Source organism: Diorhabda sublineata, chromosome 2, assembly GCF_026230105.1.
Source record: "Diorhabda sublineata isolate icDioSubl1.1 chromosome 2, icDioSubl1.1, whole genome shotgun sequence".
Taxonomy (NCBI): domain Eukaryota; kingdom Metazoa; phylum Arthropoda; class Insecta; order Coleoptera; family Chrysomelidae; genus Diorhabda; species Diorhabda sublineata.
Genome location: NC_079475.1, coordinates 15,903,634 through 15,920,007, shown reverse-complemented (window position 1 = coordinate 15,920,007; position 16,374 = coordinate 15,903,634). Strand labels below are relative to the sequence as shown.

Sequence of the window (16,374 nt, the reverse complement as noted above, 5' to 3'; positions counted from 1 at the left end):
CCGTTTATCATTAAACTAATTATCATTTTACAATTCAATGTTGATTGATGCTTCAATGTAAGTGTTGTGTGGAAATTGATTTTCCTACGTGTACATAATAATTGGGAATTTAATCAGAAACAGAACTTTTGCCGTTTTGGGCAGAGAAGTTGACAAAATTCACACGTATAAATATTAAATGAATTTAACTTACATTCACTTGTGCGATTATTCCAAATACACTTTTCAAATTATATTGAAGTTAAGTTAAAACTTCACCTCGCTAATTATGCATATTGATATTGAATGACAAATACTTCCCGTATCACAAAAACATTAGTACCTTATCACGATGAAAAATTTTTATAATATATTTAAATATCGTATTATTAGTAAATACAAAACTGTTACATATTTTTATAAAACATTATGTCGATGTTAATATATCAAAATAATGATGTGTTATCGAGTTTACGTGACTTTAATAAACCATAAAGCAATATTATGTGACTAGAATATTATGTCTTTTTACAAAATACATTATGATTCTATCATATTCCAAGTAGTACTTCATTGAGAATTTAAGCAAAAAAAATTGATTTTAGGTTAATTTCAGACTTTTTATGTATAGAGAGAGATGTATGGAATAAATACTATATGAAAAAAAAAACCTGAAACAAGTTGATTTTTATTCTTAAATTGACAATTTACAGTGTGAAAATATTATCCCCTTTCTGCCTAGCACCCTCTGAATTATGAGCACCACCTCGAAAATTTTAAATACGATAGGGGATCGTGTGGCACCTTGGTGGAAAAGGATTTTAGTCCTCTGCTCATCAATACAAAGTTTTTCAAATTTGGTGCAATCCTCCTCGAAAACACGAATCGAGAGAGAAGACTGAAGAGGACTAAGCCTTTTGAGTAAGTTATGTAAGTTCTTAGTGTAAAAGCAAAGAATTTTACATATTACTGAGTAATACTCTTAGTTTATTGACATTTATAGTAAGATAGAACAAAATTGCTCATTGATCGTAATACTCGTGATGATCAGATTACAATGATAGAGAGATCTTTTAGGGTTCCTTGAAAAAAAAAGGATGTGAAATTTTGATAATGTCTCTATCACAATACTTTGCGTAGAATGAAGATAATAATGTAAAATGTACTTTACAATTAAATTAAATGTTCAAAATGACCATCATTCACTTATTGACAATAACCGGCGATTTTGGAATCATCGTACAACATTTTGTATAACCTCAGGGGTTATATTACTCAAAAAGCCAAATAAACAATTGATATGAATCTAGTAGGTTGCTGTCATTTAGGTATTTAAAGTTACTAAAAGACACCAGCATAATATTTGTTCGAATATTAAATTTAATTATGGTTCATTTGTACGAGACTCAAAGAATAGACATTCTTATTATGATTGGTTGTGACAATAAAAAATCTCGTTTCGCAGTCTACAGTTAAAAATTGGGAAATATTTTCATGAAACTGGACATGTTAACAATATTGGGAAACGAGGTAAAAATGTTCAATTTACTGATGAAAAAAAGTTAGATTTACTTCTAGAGTTTGAGGAAAATCCGCATTAGACAATTCGAGAACTTGTAAGTGAATTATGTGTATGTGTATTGATGATGGACAGAATGAACGCAGATTTGCAGTTCATAAACAAAATAATTTTTTTTCTGATGAAACGACTTTTTATTTGAACGGAACGGTTAACAAACAGAACTGTAGATAATGTAACAGAGGAAATCCTCACTTGATGTGTGATGCTCTCACTCAATATCCTAAAAAAGTGAACGTTTGGGTTGGTATCATTAACAATAAAATTATTGGCACTCTTTTCTTTTAGGGCACAGTTAATGGTGAGGTTTATCTAGATTTTTTTATTAACTTCTTAGTGCCTACATTACAAAGACTTTTTCCTGATGTTGATCATCCCAATGAGATAGATCGATCTATTCACTACCAACAAGACGGAGCTCCACTTACAGCTAGAAATTATTTAAAGGGTTTTTTTCCCAATAGCTGGATTGGAAGACATGGAACGATCGAATGGCTGGCTAGATCCCAAGATTTGACTCCTCTCGATTACTTATTATGGGGCTATACAAAATCTAAGGTATGTTTTGGTATACCAGACAATATTGCAGATTTAAATGCTAGAATAACGGAAGAAATTAACAAATTAACAAAATAACCTCTGAGGTCAAACAAAATGTGCGAAAATTTCGAAAATATTATAAATTATTAAAGATATTCCTCGTTTTTTGTTGATTTCTACGCCTTTCAATATATTCTAAATCATTGATTTCGTTCTTTTTCAGATAAATGATTCGATATGACTTTCAATAAACACAACTCTTTTTATCTTTTTAATGAAAAATAATAAATATTTCTTGATGATTTTGAAAAAGATCTGACAACAATGTAAATACCACCATAATACTGGCCGCATCACAAGATCCTTGTACACAAAAATGAATAAAAATCGTTCTGCTCCATCCTCTTCACATGTCCGTACCAGAATAAGTATAGTCGATCTCTTCTTCTTCGTATATCTTCATTTCGTATATGTTTTGTTATGTATGTCCCAGCGGGGCTTCCACTGCAAGCTCCTGTCTTGTTATTTTCTTGATGTCTTCAATGTTTTCAAATCGCCGTCCTTTCATGCCTTTTCATGCGTGGAAACAAGAAAAAGTCGCCCGGAGCCAGGTCAGGCGCGTAAGGTGCGTGGGGCAGCGGAACCATGTTATTTTTAACCAAAAACTGGCTAACAGTGATGGCTGAGGGTGCAGATGCGTTGTCATGGTGGAATAACCAGTCACCTGTTTACTGAACCGAGCTCCAAGATATTCCACTGATTTCAGACAGTTGATCTATTGTCTGTCGACGGTCTGTGCGCACAAGCTGTCGAATTCTTTTAAAAAACGACATATCGCCATTTTTAAATCGAGAAAACCACTCATACACTTGAGTTTTCCCCATAGCATCATATTTGTAAACAGTTTTCAACATTAAAACAGTTTCAGCAGCGTTTTTACCGAGTAGAAAACAACAGCGGCACGCTGCTTACTTAAATTTGTCATAATAAAAAAACGAAGCAGCAGTGAAACAGCACCAGCAAAAACGGTCACTAGTGACGAACAGAACGTGGCAGGTCAACGGCCCGTGCGGAACTGAACTGGCGACGAGTTGCACTAGGCAGGCCCTAGCGGCAGAAATCAGTACTACAAAAGCTCCACCCATGGCAATGCTATTCCGGTTACTTTTGGATATCTCCTCGTATATCACAGTTCTCAATATAGGCCTCGAAAAAAAACTAGCAATTTTCTTTTTCTTCTGAAATATCTAGCGCTAGAAATATTTATTGGCAGGTATATCTTCGATTACTTTATATAAGACCAATTATGTAAATAGTTATGCACAATAAGCATTTTTTGCTTGGTGTGTATCTAGAAATATAAATAAAGAAGACTATAAAACTAATAACGTTAAAAGTGAACGCACCGGTTTTTCTTGATATTCTAAAAGAACTTGATTGTGCAGTCAAAAACATGGATAGTGACCTTCAGAAAATATTTTCTGTTATAACTAACAGAATATCTAGTGTGGTAGAAAAAACCATCTTGGCAGAATATTTCACATTCTCTGACTGAATTTCACTGTAAAATATATTTTGCAATACATTGTTGCGTGTATAATGTCCGGAATAAAATTATTTCTCTTCAAACAGCAACTATAAAAAACACTAATTTCACATTTCTCGTATTTGAAACCGTTAACAGCATTCCTACTCAACTTGGAATGGAATCTCTACTAGTTTTTATTATGTGAATGGAAATTCCTTCCATAGCTATGTGGCGTTTCCTGGACCCATCGTAATCCAATTTTTTAGAGTTACTAGATATTTTTTTGTTATTGATGTTATGTATCATTGTTTCGGGACTATTGGAGAATTCGATTAAAATGAATTTGTGAAATATTATGGAAATGTTTAATGCTTTTAGGCATTGTAACAAAAATAGCACATTTTTCCCACTAAGAGAAAATCTTTTTTGGCTTACTTCAAGAAAAAAAATTGACTAGCTCTTAATGCCCTACATTCGAGGGCCTGATGAGGTAAGAAACAAATATAAAATAGAAATTACTAAACATAACAAGTATTCTTGAGATGCTAGTTGATTCAAATCACTACAATTTTCCCAAAAAAATAAACGTGCTGTAAATAACACATCACTCAATAAATCGTGTGACTAACTAAGGAAAACACATTTTTGACCAAAAATCGATGTAATTCATGCCGTGCTTGTAGAAGGATTTGTCTTTTGCCTCAAAATAGGCTTCAATTTCAGCAATTGCTTCTTCATTTGAGACAAATTTCTTACCAGTGAGCATTTTTTCGAGATCAAAGAATAGCCAGTAGTCACTGGGGGCCAGATATGGACTATATGGTGGATGAGGAAGTAATTCGATGTGTAATTCATCAATTCAATCATCGTTGTCATAGACTTGTGAATCGATGGTAGAATAGTGGTTTTTTTCTTCCGCATAAGAAGCTATTCTTTGCCTACAATTGATACAACAACTCTATGAAGTATTCGCTAATGATTATCTCTCCTTTTTGGAGATAGTTGATGAACAATATACCATGAGCATCTTACAATATACTTACATAACATAACTTTCCCAGTTACGTATCTATTTTTACGAAATTGTTATAAATCCATTTTCTCGAAAATAACAAAAATAGTTTCACTTAAATGGCTACTCCCTTCTGACTGATCGAAATGTCATAAAATTGTACAAATAGTATTTGGAAAGTTAGTACTTCATAAACGTTATATGAATTTGAAAATGGCAGCACCATCTATGTCAATCACACGACTTATTGAGTGATGTAATATTTTGGTACACATCGTTTGCAACCGTACTTGGTCTTTCGATATTTTCTCCTGGCGCACTCCGAACAGTTTGTTATAGTTCTTGGCGTGTTCTTCTATAGTTTAATATGTGATTCACTAAAAAAGTCATGCGAGGTTTGTGAAAATCTCTTCGAGTTTTCTTTGCGATTTCTTACGTAATCCGAACTCTAATCAATTCCCAAATCACTTCTGCTCGACTGTTGTTATTGAACATAAATAAACTCAAAGCGTTGGTTCCTGCATCACTGAGCATTGACAAAAACAAAGGAAATGGTCTTCATTTGAGGTTTATGATATTACCTACTATCAAATCATTTTTATAGGTAACGTCTAAACTCCATCTACGTGAGATTTCATAGTATTCGCGCGGAAATATAGAATATATAAACAACTTTTTTTTCGTCTGTTCGGGTTTATTGAGTCCCACGTGGTTCACGAAAGTTTAATAAGCCTAATATAGTCATCAAAAAAAGTTTATTTAATGTAATCTCATTATTTTTACATTTCTTCATCATTTCCTCATTAAAATACACACGCCTGTCAAGGTTATCTTGTAAAAGCTTTTCGACAAGGTATACCTTACATGGGAGATAATTTTCTGTTTTCCGCCAGCTTCAAATAATTCGACTGTGCACTTCTATTCACTAATTTTGGGCCACTGAAACCGTTGCTAAGTGTGCATGGTTTTGCAATGTCCATCCTTTACCTTCGTTTCAAAAATGATGCTGACCACTTCCGAGCAATATTCCATATTCTCAAAATTTATGGAAGATCTTACTAACATACCCTGTGAAATGTGATATTACGGATATTTTATATTAAATGAAGTACACACCCCTCATTGTATCCTCACTTTCTAATGAAATTGAGTTTCAATACATTTTTTCTCTGACAATACCATTTTCGTGTGATAAACTAAGAGAGAAAGTTTCATCTTTTAATTGAATTGTACACAGAAATGCTGAAAAGTGCGCCAAAATATTAATGAATATAATAAATTGTTAGATTGCGTCAACAATTTCCATCACTATTAACCTATAAAATTTGGTGTTCAGACTACGTAAACCCGCTTATAGTTAATAGATCTTCATTCAGAATTTACCTGAATAACCGCCAAGAAGATTATGAAATTTCCATAACGCTCGTAGATAGATTGAAAAATATATTCTACCAATCTAGTTGCCTTTCGCAAAATTTAATTGATGTCATCTCCTCCCACGAACAGTAAAAACAGCTGACAACAAGGCAACAAAATTATAAGAAGCAATGTCCATTACTAGCACAGTGGCAAGTTAGTTATAATAAGTATTAATGCTCTAGCAACTACTTTTTGTAATTTTCTTTATTTATCTCATTGCGATTTTCTTTTTTTACATTTCTTCAGATATTCCTTCCAAAAACACCGATAGTGATAATAACCATTTACTGCTCTAATATACCTTTATCGCCTGGGCTTGACTTTTGATTCTTAAGATTTTAATTTTACCTTTCAAATTTGAAAATAATACTTTTTACATGTATATTATTCACAGAAACTTAAGAACTAATAGTGTGCTTTTGAATGTGAACATCCAAGGCTTCTACAGCCTTCATTTACTATTAACGAGTAAAGCGAACCTATTTAGTCTTTCTTCAGTCATTGAGCTGCGTAAATATGATTTTCAGCGACTGAAAGCTGAAAAAAATCGCTCTACTCTATTGGTAGAAACAAGAAAGGTGCATAAGATTTTCTTTTTTGCTTTTGTTATTAATTTCCATTCTTTTCGGTTCCGGCATTTTGCTCTCAGTTTTCTATATTGAGTGCTCTTTTGTCTTCCTCTATTTCATTTCTCCAAGTTTTTCTCGACCTGTTCCTTCTCCTTGGCCACAATGGAATCCATTGCGTTATTCTTTTGATTATTTCAATTGGTTTTCTTCTCATTATGTGCTCGGCTCAGTTGAGCCTTTATGCTTTTATGTATCTCACTATATTCTCCTTCCCCAGCTCTCTCTCTACCTCTTCGTTTCTCTTTGCTCTTCTTTCTCCTTTCTCTGTTATGTTTGGGCCTGTTATAGTTCTCATCTTTTTTTCGGTTCTTTTAAGTTTTTCTTCTTCTCTTTTGTTTATTACTGTTGTTTCCATCGCATATGTGATTACTGGTTCTTATTAGGGTTTTGTACATTTTTATTTTGTTTTCTTTGGTTATGTTTTTGTTTTTAGTAAATTCTTGTGTCTTTCATAGGCTTGATAGCTATTTTGTAACCTATCCTTTATCCTCTCTCTGGTTGTTTGTCCCAACACTTGAACTTTTTGATTCCTAAGATTTTACAGAAACTGAACTAATAATTTGATTTCGAATGTAAACATCCAAGACTTCTTCAGCCTTCATTTTGCTAGAAATATACTATTAACCATTATGGCGAGACTATTTAGTCTTTCTTCAGTCATTGAGCTGCGTAAATATGTTTTTCAAAAACGCAAAACTGAAAAAAATCGCTCAATTCTACTGGTAGATACATGAAAGGTGCTTAAAAGTTGAAGTAGTACTCTTATTTTCAGGATTTGACATCCAATTTTGTTTCCTAATTTGCAGCTCACTTTTCAGGGCACAAAAACAAAAAAAAGTTTCTTTATATTTGATTGATTGAATTTGTATGTATGCATCATTCAAATCTAGTATTACCAAGTGCTGAAGTTTTCGTACATATTCTATCATCTTCTTGGAGAATCTTACTGTCAGTTCATTTATTACAAAATCCAGAAACGGAATCTACACCGTGAAGCAATATTTTTTTGTCTAATTGTTCTAGGTACTTAAATTACTGTGCCTATTTCTTCCGCTAAGTTAGCCGCTTTGTTAAAAAGTTACATAGAGATGTCAGTTCTGTTGACTTGTTCTTCCTCGATGCTGCGTATCGTAGCTTCTACAAGCTGAAAATCTTTGAGCACATCCATATACTCTGCTCGGAGTTTGCGAGCTAAAGGTGAAGTATGGCGGACGATTGAAATACGGAAGAGAGTTTTGAAAGCAAAACACCGCGGTAACCATGGCAATGGTGCCTATACCGAAGATAACCTCACTATGGTAATAAGAATGATCAAGATGTTTATACTCATATTATTATTAATTGTATTAATCAATCTTCTGTAACATGAAACACTAAATAAAACTATATAGGTGTGTCAAATATATTAAAATATTTTGATGGAAAATTACATTATCGACGACTAAGCTAGATTTCTACCTGACCAATGGTTCGCAGTTGGATATGAGGATGGCGCCAGTTATACAACTCTGATAAGACGTTAAACGTCGAAACTATTCTGTTATTACAAACCTTTTCTTGTAATTGTGAGCCATTGGAGATGTTGATATCGACAAAAAAGTTTATTGATATCACGCTCTTCAGAGGAGTTGTAATTCAATATTCGTATTAGCGAGAAAAGTAGTTGTTTTCTTTTTTGAGAAACTTCATATAACTTATCTAATGGAACTTTCGTCGCCTCATATATTCAGCTGTATTAGCGATCACACCAAGAGTTTGACTCTTTGAAATAGTTTTATGTAATTTATTTTTATTCACCATATCCTATACGGTAGGACTTACGTATCCATTTCAATAGCGAAACTAATGACCAACCAGTTAACTCATATTTCGCAAGTTACAGTCTCTGAAATTCATCTAAAATTCATAGATATTTCAAATAATTCTGAAACCACATTGCGTTAAGGATGATATGGAAGTAAATATTTTGTTGTGTGGGTCTAACAGAGTTCTGTCTCATAATCACATGAAACTACTAGTTGAAATAATACCATAAAAAGAAACTCCAACTTTTGCACGAGGCAATTCAAGACGATCCACACGATGTAATGTAATTCTATGATAAAAGACTGATGAATGGATTAAACAGAAATGGAACATCATTAGGTATATTTTTTCTAATAAATTATCATTCACCTTGAACTGGGAGGTGAACGGACAAAACTGTATATATTAGAGAATCGTGATTGGATACGTGTGATATAAATTTAATACTATCCTCCAAAGGTGACTATTAATGCAAGTCTCATATTATTTATAAATAAAAATGGGGAAGCATCTATCGAAACGAAGTGTTACTTAAGATAACTAGCCTACAAGGTGTGAAAATTAAATGATGAGACTGATTTTTTGGATTAGTTTGTTATTAGTAGACTTAAAATTGTATGTTGCCTTCATAGTAATTTTCTTAGGAAACCACGAAGCGCTGTAGACGGTTCTATCACTTCTCTTAGCAGTAGTAGGACCCTGATACAGAGCTAGCTTTCTGCTGATCGGTTGCAAATATTTCAATGCGTTCTTACGTTAAAAAATTACATTCCATTAAATGAATTTTCATTTAAAAAAAAAAGTGGAAAAGGTCACTTCTGGTGAATAAGGAGGTTAAGCTAAAGCTACAGGAATGTTTTTAGTGACCAAAATCGCGTTTATTGGAATTGCGCAGACCTTTGCCTCCCAGTTCATCAATCAAAATCTGCTGAAGAATAGCGTCTCTATCATCCAATGTTCCCCAATCATTTTAATTGGTATCTGACGATCTAATAGGATGAATTTCCGGGTTCTGTCGATATTTCCGTTGGTTTTTATATCGCAGTGTTTCATCTTCCATTGACTCTTACCCTTTGTGCCGTTGTCAAAATACTTTATTTGTAGGACCAAACTTTGCCAGAAATTCCGTGGAATTATGTTCAAATCTATCGCAAAATTTGATAACATAGAAATTGGTGCCAGTCATTTTAAGAACGATTTTTTTAAACAAATGGATTGGACAATGAAATAATATCTAATAGGCTGCTTAATCGCCAGAACTGATATCGTTAAAATTTTATCTGCGATTATCTTAAGAACAAAGAATATGTACACAGCACTAGCATTGCAGATCTTAAGTGAAACAAAAAAAATTATGATCTTTCACTTAAAACTTTGTACAACGTTTGACATGAGTAGAAATATAGTAAAATGGTCAGTAGCAAGACAGATAGGTTCTAAAAATTTGTTTGATATCAAATCAATTGTATATTTTGGAGAAAAATTATAAATACGAGGCACATTCAGAAAGTTGATTTCCCCATTGACACTTTTATGAAGATATTTGTTGGTAACAAATACAGCAATGTTCCAGCTATTTTTTAAACAACAACAGAATTGTAACACTTGTAGTATCATAGTTTCTAACTTTTGTATCCTACTGTTGTAGAACTCTACCGCCTGTGAATCACTGTATCTTTAGATCTTCGACGTTGCCAAAATGCACACCGGAGGACAGAAATTTCTTGAGAAAACATGAAAATCGCTAGGAACAAGATCATGAGGCTGGTATGGAATAAACTCTCAGCCATATTCCATTAAAATAGTATGTTAAGATTTTGAACAAATGTATTGGACAATGAAATAATATCTAGTGAGCTGCTTGATCGTCAGAACTGATATCCTTAAAATTTTATCTGCGAATATCTCAAGAACAAAGAATCTGTACACAGCACTAGTATTGCAGACCTCAAGTAAAACTAAAAAAATCTAAAATCTTCCACACAAAATTTTGAACAACGTTTGACATAAGTAGAAATATAGTAATATGGTCAGTAGCAAGATAGACAGGTTCTAAAAATTTGTTTGATATCACATCAATTGTATATATTGGATGAAAATTTTTAATACCAGGTACATTCAGAAAGTTGATTTCTCCATTGACACTTTTAGGAACATATTTGTTGGTAACAAATAAAGCAATCTTCCAGCTATTTTTTAAACAACAACAGAATTGTGACACTTGTAGTAACATAGTTTCCAACTTTTGTATCCTACTGTTGTAGAACTCTGCCGCCTGTGAATCATTGGCAAAAACTTCCAGACATATTCCGTCAAAATAGCAGTAGCAAACTAGCTACTTCTCTGGCTGGCATTTGATCGAAACGTCGCAGATCTATAACGCATGTGCTATTGACATATCTAGTTACATTTACTCTAATTTTCACCCACTATTATTCATTTTGGGGTTTTCGAAATGTGAAATATACTACCGAATATGATAGACTTACTTGAATCTTCCTGTATACTCAAATCTACTTAATGAACTACACAAATCTCAAAAATAAGAAATAAAATTAATTCCATAAGTGATTTCCACACTATATAAGTGAGAATCCAAATCCACTGATTAACTGAGTATCAATATTCCAAATCGTAATTAAACTAATCTAATTCATATTTTCAGTTAGAATTGAGGTAAACAAAAACGTAGACTTCTTGACCTAATTGCAAACACCTTATCTTTTAGACGATTTCTGATAGTAAAAATTATCTGCAATCTATTATAAAACTGCTATTTACTTTATGTATTGATCTTCTATATGATTTTGTGATTTATGTCAAAACTGTTGACTTTTCTTGTTATTTATAAGTGTAAGTAATACAGGGTGAAAGAAACAAATGGAATAAATTTCGATCAACACAAACCGAAAAGAAAAAATGGTACTACCACTATTATATGTCAAGTTAGGTAATTTGTCAAAACATTGCATAAGAAAAGAGATTGCTCTGAATACACTTATAAAATAATTTCCAAAGTTTAGTGGAAAAAAAGGCAAAATACGTGGTGATCCTCAAATACAGCCATTGATTGAAGATATAAATTCCGTCAAAGGTATAATTGTTTCTGATCTGAATCTTGGAAGGATTTTGTACTAAGGTCAGATATATCCAAATTAAATATACAGCACGAAACTATGAAGAATGTGGGGAGAAACATTTTTAACGTGCTCTAATATAAACCGGAATAAACCGGAAGGATGCACCACTGTCTGTTTCGCAACGCATCTTTATCAATTTTTGTGTGTGTTCCTTTTCCGAAAAGGTTTAGAAGTGGTGGCAACTGAACTGGACATCGGCATAGGTAGTACTGAGCAAATTATTCGTGAACGGATCGGTAACCGCAAATTTCAGCAAGATGGGTGCAAAGAATTCTGAATTATGAGCAGAAATTCACCAGACGAAGGTTACATTGTCAGCAGGGAAGCTGTAGAAAACCGTGCTTTGCAACATGAAAGGAGTTATTGCGGTTGATTTTCCAATTGAGCAGTGAACTGTAAATGCGCAGTATTATAGTAATCTTCTAAAAAACACGTTAATACCTAGATCAACACGACGCGATATTCCAATCCGAAGACCACTTCTTACGATATAAACATTGAACGAATTGGGTTGAGACACATTGAAACATCTTCTAATTTGTTGCTCTAATGTGACTATTCTTTATTTAGTTTATTGAAAAAGGCCGAAAGATTTTTTCGAAAGCGGTATCTGAAAGCTTCTGGAGAGGTGGTAAAAGTGTGTAATATGAGACGGAGACTATCTAGAAAAAATTCATGTCTGTAAATTAATAATAAAATTTTTTATAGCAAAATTGGATTTATATTTGAGCCACCCTCGTAGTAACAAATATGTTAATTAAGTCATCTTGGTTTTTTGAATAATTCAGGAAACTATTGTTAAGAGCAAAAAGAGAGATTTGGGGAAACCGTTAAGTAATGGCAGATTTTCCTTCAGAGAAGAAAACCTTATAGAGAGCTTTACATTAGTTTATAACATGAGTTTTTGAGATTATCTATCTATAATTTCGTTACGATACGAATTTCAGAAAAGTAGCTTTATATTATTATATTGAAAAGATTTTTTTAGACTTTTTTTTAATTCGTAAGTGAGGGTGATATTCAAGTCAAATAAATGTAATAATTTTCAATCTCAAGTGTGTTTTATTCAATACCATATGATTCCATCAAACTTTTCATTTACCATACGTTAAAAATTGTTCAAAGACAAATATACATCACCCAAAATAACGTCAAAGCAAAATCATTTATCGTTTCATGAATTACGTACAGAGATATGTCTGAACTTAATCATAAACCAAAGGTAAATAAACCATTGTTGACCAGTGATTAGAATAAAAATTACTTATCATTCATATATTCGTCAGACATCTATATATTTTACTTTGTATTATGACAGAAGTATGAACTTTCTTTTCACTTCCTTGATGTTTGTAATTTCATATTCTGTTCATGAATGTGATTTATTTGACAACATTATAGCTACGAGGGGATTATGTTTATCAATAAGTGGAAAACTTGTATCCTGAGAGGATTCCATGGAATGATTTTTGAGCGATTTCTTAAGTGATGGGTAAATGAAAATGTAAAAGTATAAAGCAAATATTTCAACGGAACGGAATTCAATATTTTGCACAAAACGTTAGATATAAAGATTGTCTGAACTGTGAGTGCTGCGATTGCTTAATATCGAAAAAAAGCTCGCTAACAATAAAAATTCCTATTATATTATATGTTATATTAATGTAGTTATACTAGTAATTTTTAACTTGATATGTCATAGTAGATAAAACTTGAGTGCAGCATTATAGGCCAGAAAGAAAAATAGAATCAAAACAATGGACTCCATCCGAAGAGCATGATCACAAGAAATCAAGAATAATTTTTTCAGCTACACTGATCTGAAAATCCAATGGTGGAATCTTGATCAAAACTATAAAAATGGATAATGATAACTATCCAATATTATGTTATTAAGTGACAGAAGTATTATGCAAAATATGTTCATGAATTACGTGCAGAAATATGTCTGATATAGATAATAATTCCTTATCATTCACGTATTCGTTAGACATTCATATATTTTACTTTGTATTATGAAAGAAATATGAACTTTCTTTTCACTTCCTTGATGTTTGTAATTTCATATTCTGTTCATGGAAGTAATTTATTTGACATTATAGCTATGAGGGGATTATGTTTATCAATAAGTTGAAAACTTTCGATATGTAAAGCTGGTATCCTGAAAGGACTCCATGGAATGATTTTTGAACGATTTCTTTAATAAAATTGGTAGCCTTGTGTTAATTGATCGGCAAATGAAAGTGTGAAAAGTATAAAGAAAATATTTCTATGGAACGGAATACAATATTTTGTACAAAACGTCAGATGATACAAAGATTGTCTTAATGGTGAGTGCTGCGAGTGCTTAATAAAGATGAAAAAGGCCGCTAACAATAACAATTCCTAAGAATGTTATATTAGTGTAGTAATACAAGTGATTTTTTACAAAAACAAAAATACAATCGATAAAATGTACTCCATGAAAAGAGCATCATCTCAAGAAAGCAAAAACCATTTTTTCAACTACACTGTTCTGCATTTCCAAATATGGAATGTTTATCAAAACTATATAAAGAGAAAATCATAACTATCCAATATTATGTTAATTAAGTGATAATTATTGATAACAAACTCATAGAAAAACGAGCACTTTTGGTGATGGAGAGTTAACAAAACTATATTGTGCAAAATATTTTCATTAATTTCATGTATAAATATTTCTGATTTGGATAATAATTACTTATCATTAATGTATTCATCAGACAGCCATATATTTTACTTTGTATTAGAACATAAAGATGAACTTTCTTATCACTTATTTAATTTTTTTAATTTCTTATTCTATTCATGATTATACCTATATGATATATCTAGGAGGAGGTTACGTTTATCAAAATGCAGAAAACTTTCGATAAGTAAATATTATCCTAAAAGGACTCCAAGGAATGATTTTTGAGCGATTTCTTTAATAAAATTGGTAGCCTTGTGCTAATTGATCAGCAAATGAAAGTGTGAAAAGTATAAAGAAAATATTTCTATGGAACGGAATACAATATTTTGTACAAAACGTCAGATACAAAGATTGTCGTAATGGTGAGTGCTGCGAGTGCTTAATAAAGATGAAAAAGACCGCTAACAATAACAATTCCTAAGAATGTTATATTAGTGTAGTAATACAAGTGATTTTTTACAAAAACAAAAATACAATCGATAAAATAAGATTCGAGCCCTTGTACTAAGTGAATATAATATTTTTCACAAAACGTTATATATGAAGATTGTCTGAGCGGTGAGTACCGCATTTGCTTAATACCGATAAAAAGCTTGTTAACATTGAAAATCTTTTGTCAGTGTCTCTATATTATATATCACAATAGATAGAACTTGAATGCAGCAATATACCCCCGAAACAAAAATACAATCGAAATAATGTCCTCCATCCAAGGGGTGAATCCAAAAGAGGAATCTTTATCATAACTATAAAAAGGTAAAATGATAACTATCCAATATTATGCTAATCTTCTGATAATTTTTGATAAAAAACTTCTAGAATAACACATTTACTTATATTACATATAAGCGTATTGTGTGAAATATTTTTTTGGATGCTTCGATAAAATTATAAAGTCGACAGATTATGTTAAAACATAATTTGTTTCACAGTATGTGATATTATAGTTTTAGAGAACCTTATAACAACAATTTTAGTTATATTAGTATTCAATGGAAATGGACAATAGCCTGATCATATCCATTTCGGTCTACGTAATTTGACTTAAATAATTGGATGTATGGGTGAGATATCAAAAAGATAGATGATGAATTAATCAAATTAATCCTTTTAAAATCTGTTAATAATTGAAAATATAAATATTACTCACCAACGTCTAACAGAACAACGAATGAAGAATCATATATTATGAAATTGAAATATTTAGTTACACTATCATACAGCTAGAATATCTTTCACTTTCGTCATACGACTTGTTAAGGAAAACTAATTAGAATTCAATACACCACATGATTCTTCAATGTTCCAGTCTTGACCATTAGTTATTGTCTGACTGAGTTGAACACTCAATACTAAATAAATTCAAAAATGTTTCTTTTCATTAATTCGAAATTTGTAAACAGCAAAAACTTATAAATAACTTGATCAGAGTTGGATAAAAAATCTGCTTGTTTATAAATATCAACTAATTCCAAATCACATACCTCAATAATTATTATTGTTGGTATAAATTTATAATTTGATTATATCACCTAATGAATTTTTAAATAAAAAGGCGGATCTGGAGTAATTGACTTATCGGCCTTGAAATTGGAAGAATTTTTAAAATTATATCCTTTTGTAATTTTTACAACAACCACATGAGAAGTTTAATGTAAATCCGAAGATTACCGGTTTTTCCAGTTTCTTTTTCTTCCACATCTCCATCTATTATTATTTTCATCTAATTACAACAGACCTTATTATGAATCTTTTTTATGCATTACAATGCTTTGATAATAAATTGGGAAACGAACAAATGTCGTCAATGAAGACATTGCAATTGACTTTAGTATAACTATGTGATTAACTAAACACCATTTCGAGGCAGTTTGTCAGAAAAGTGACTTTCCAATAAAAAAATTACGTTTCTGTAAAAAATATGAATCATTTTCCTTCTAGCTCTACATACTTAGCCAAGGGATCACATTCTAGCCTTTTTAAAAGGAGTGAGATTAATGGATCAGCAGCACAGGGTTCTCTAATATCG

At 31.8% G+C, this 16,374-nt stretch overlaps 1 protein-coding gene across 3 annotated transcripts in view; it reads right to left on the bottom strand.

The window, feature by feature from the left end:
• Positions 1 to 15,853, bottom strand: part of LOC130452671 (sodium/hydrogen exchanger 9B2-like) — a 31,612-nt gene extending 15,759 nt beyond the window's left edge. The window contains exon 1 of one of the 3 annotated variants that reach the window (XM_056792057.1): positions 15,496 to 15,853. The gene's annotated coding sequence lies outside the window, so the exon portion shown is untranslated. Of the gene's footprint in view, positions 1 to 193; positions 393 to 15,495 lie in introns of those variants that run through there. The other 2 variants (XM_056792056.1, XM_056792058.1) reach the window with 2 other exon arrangements.
• Between the last annotated feature and the right edge of the window lie 521 nt (positions 15,854 to 16,374).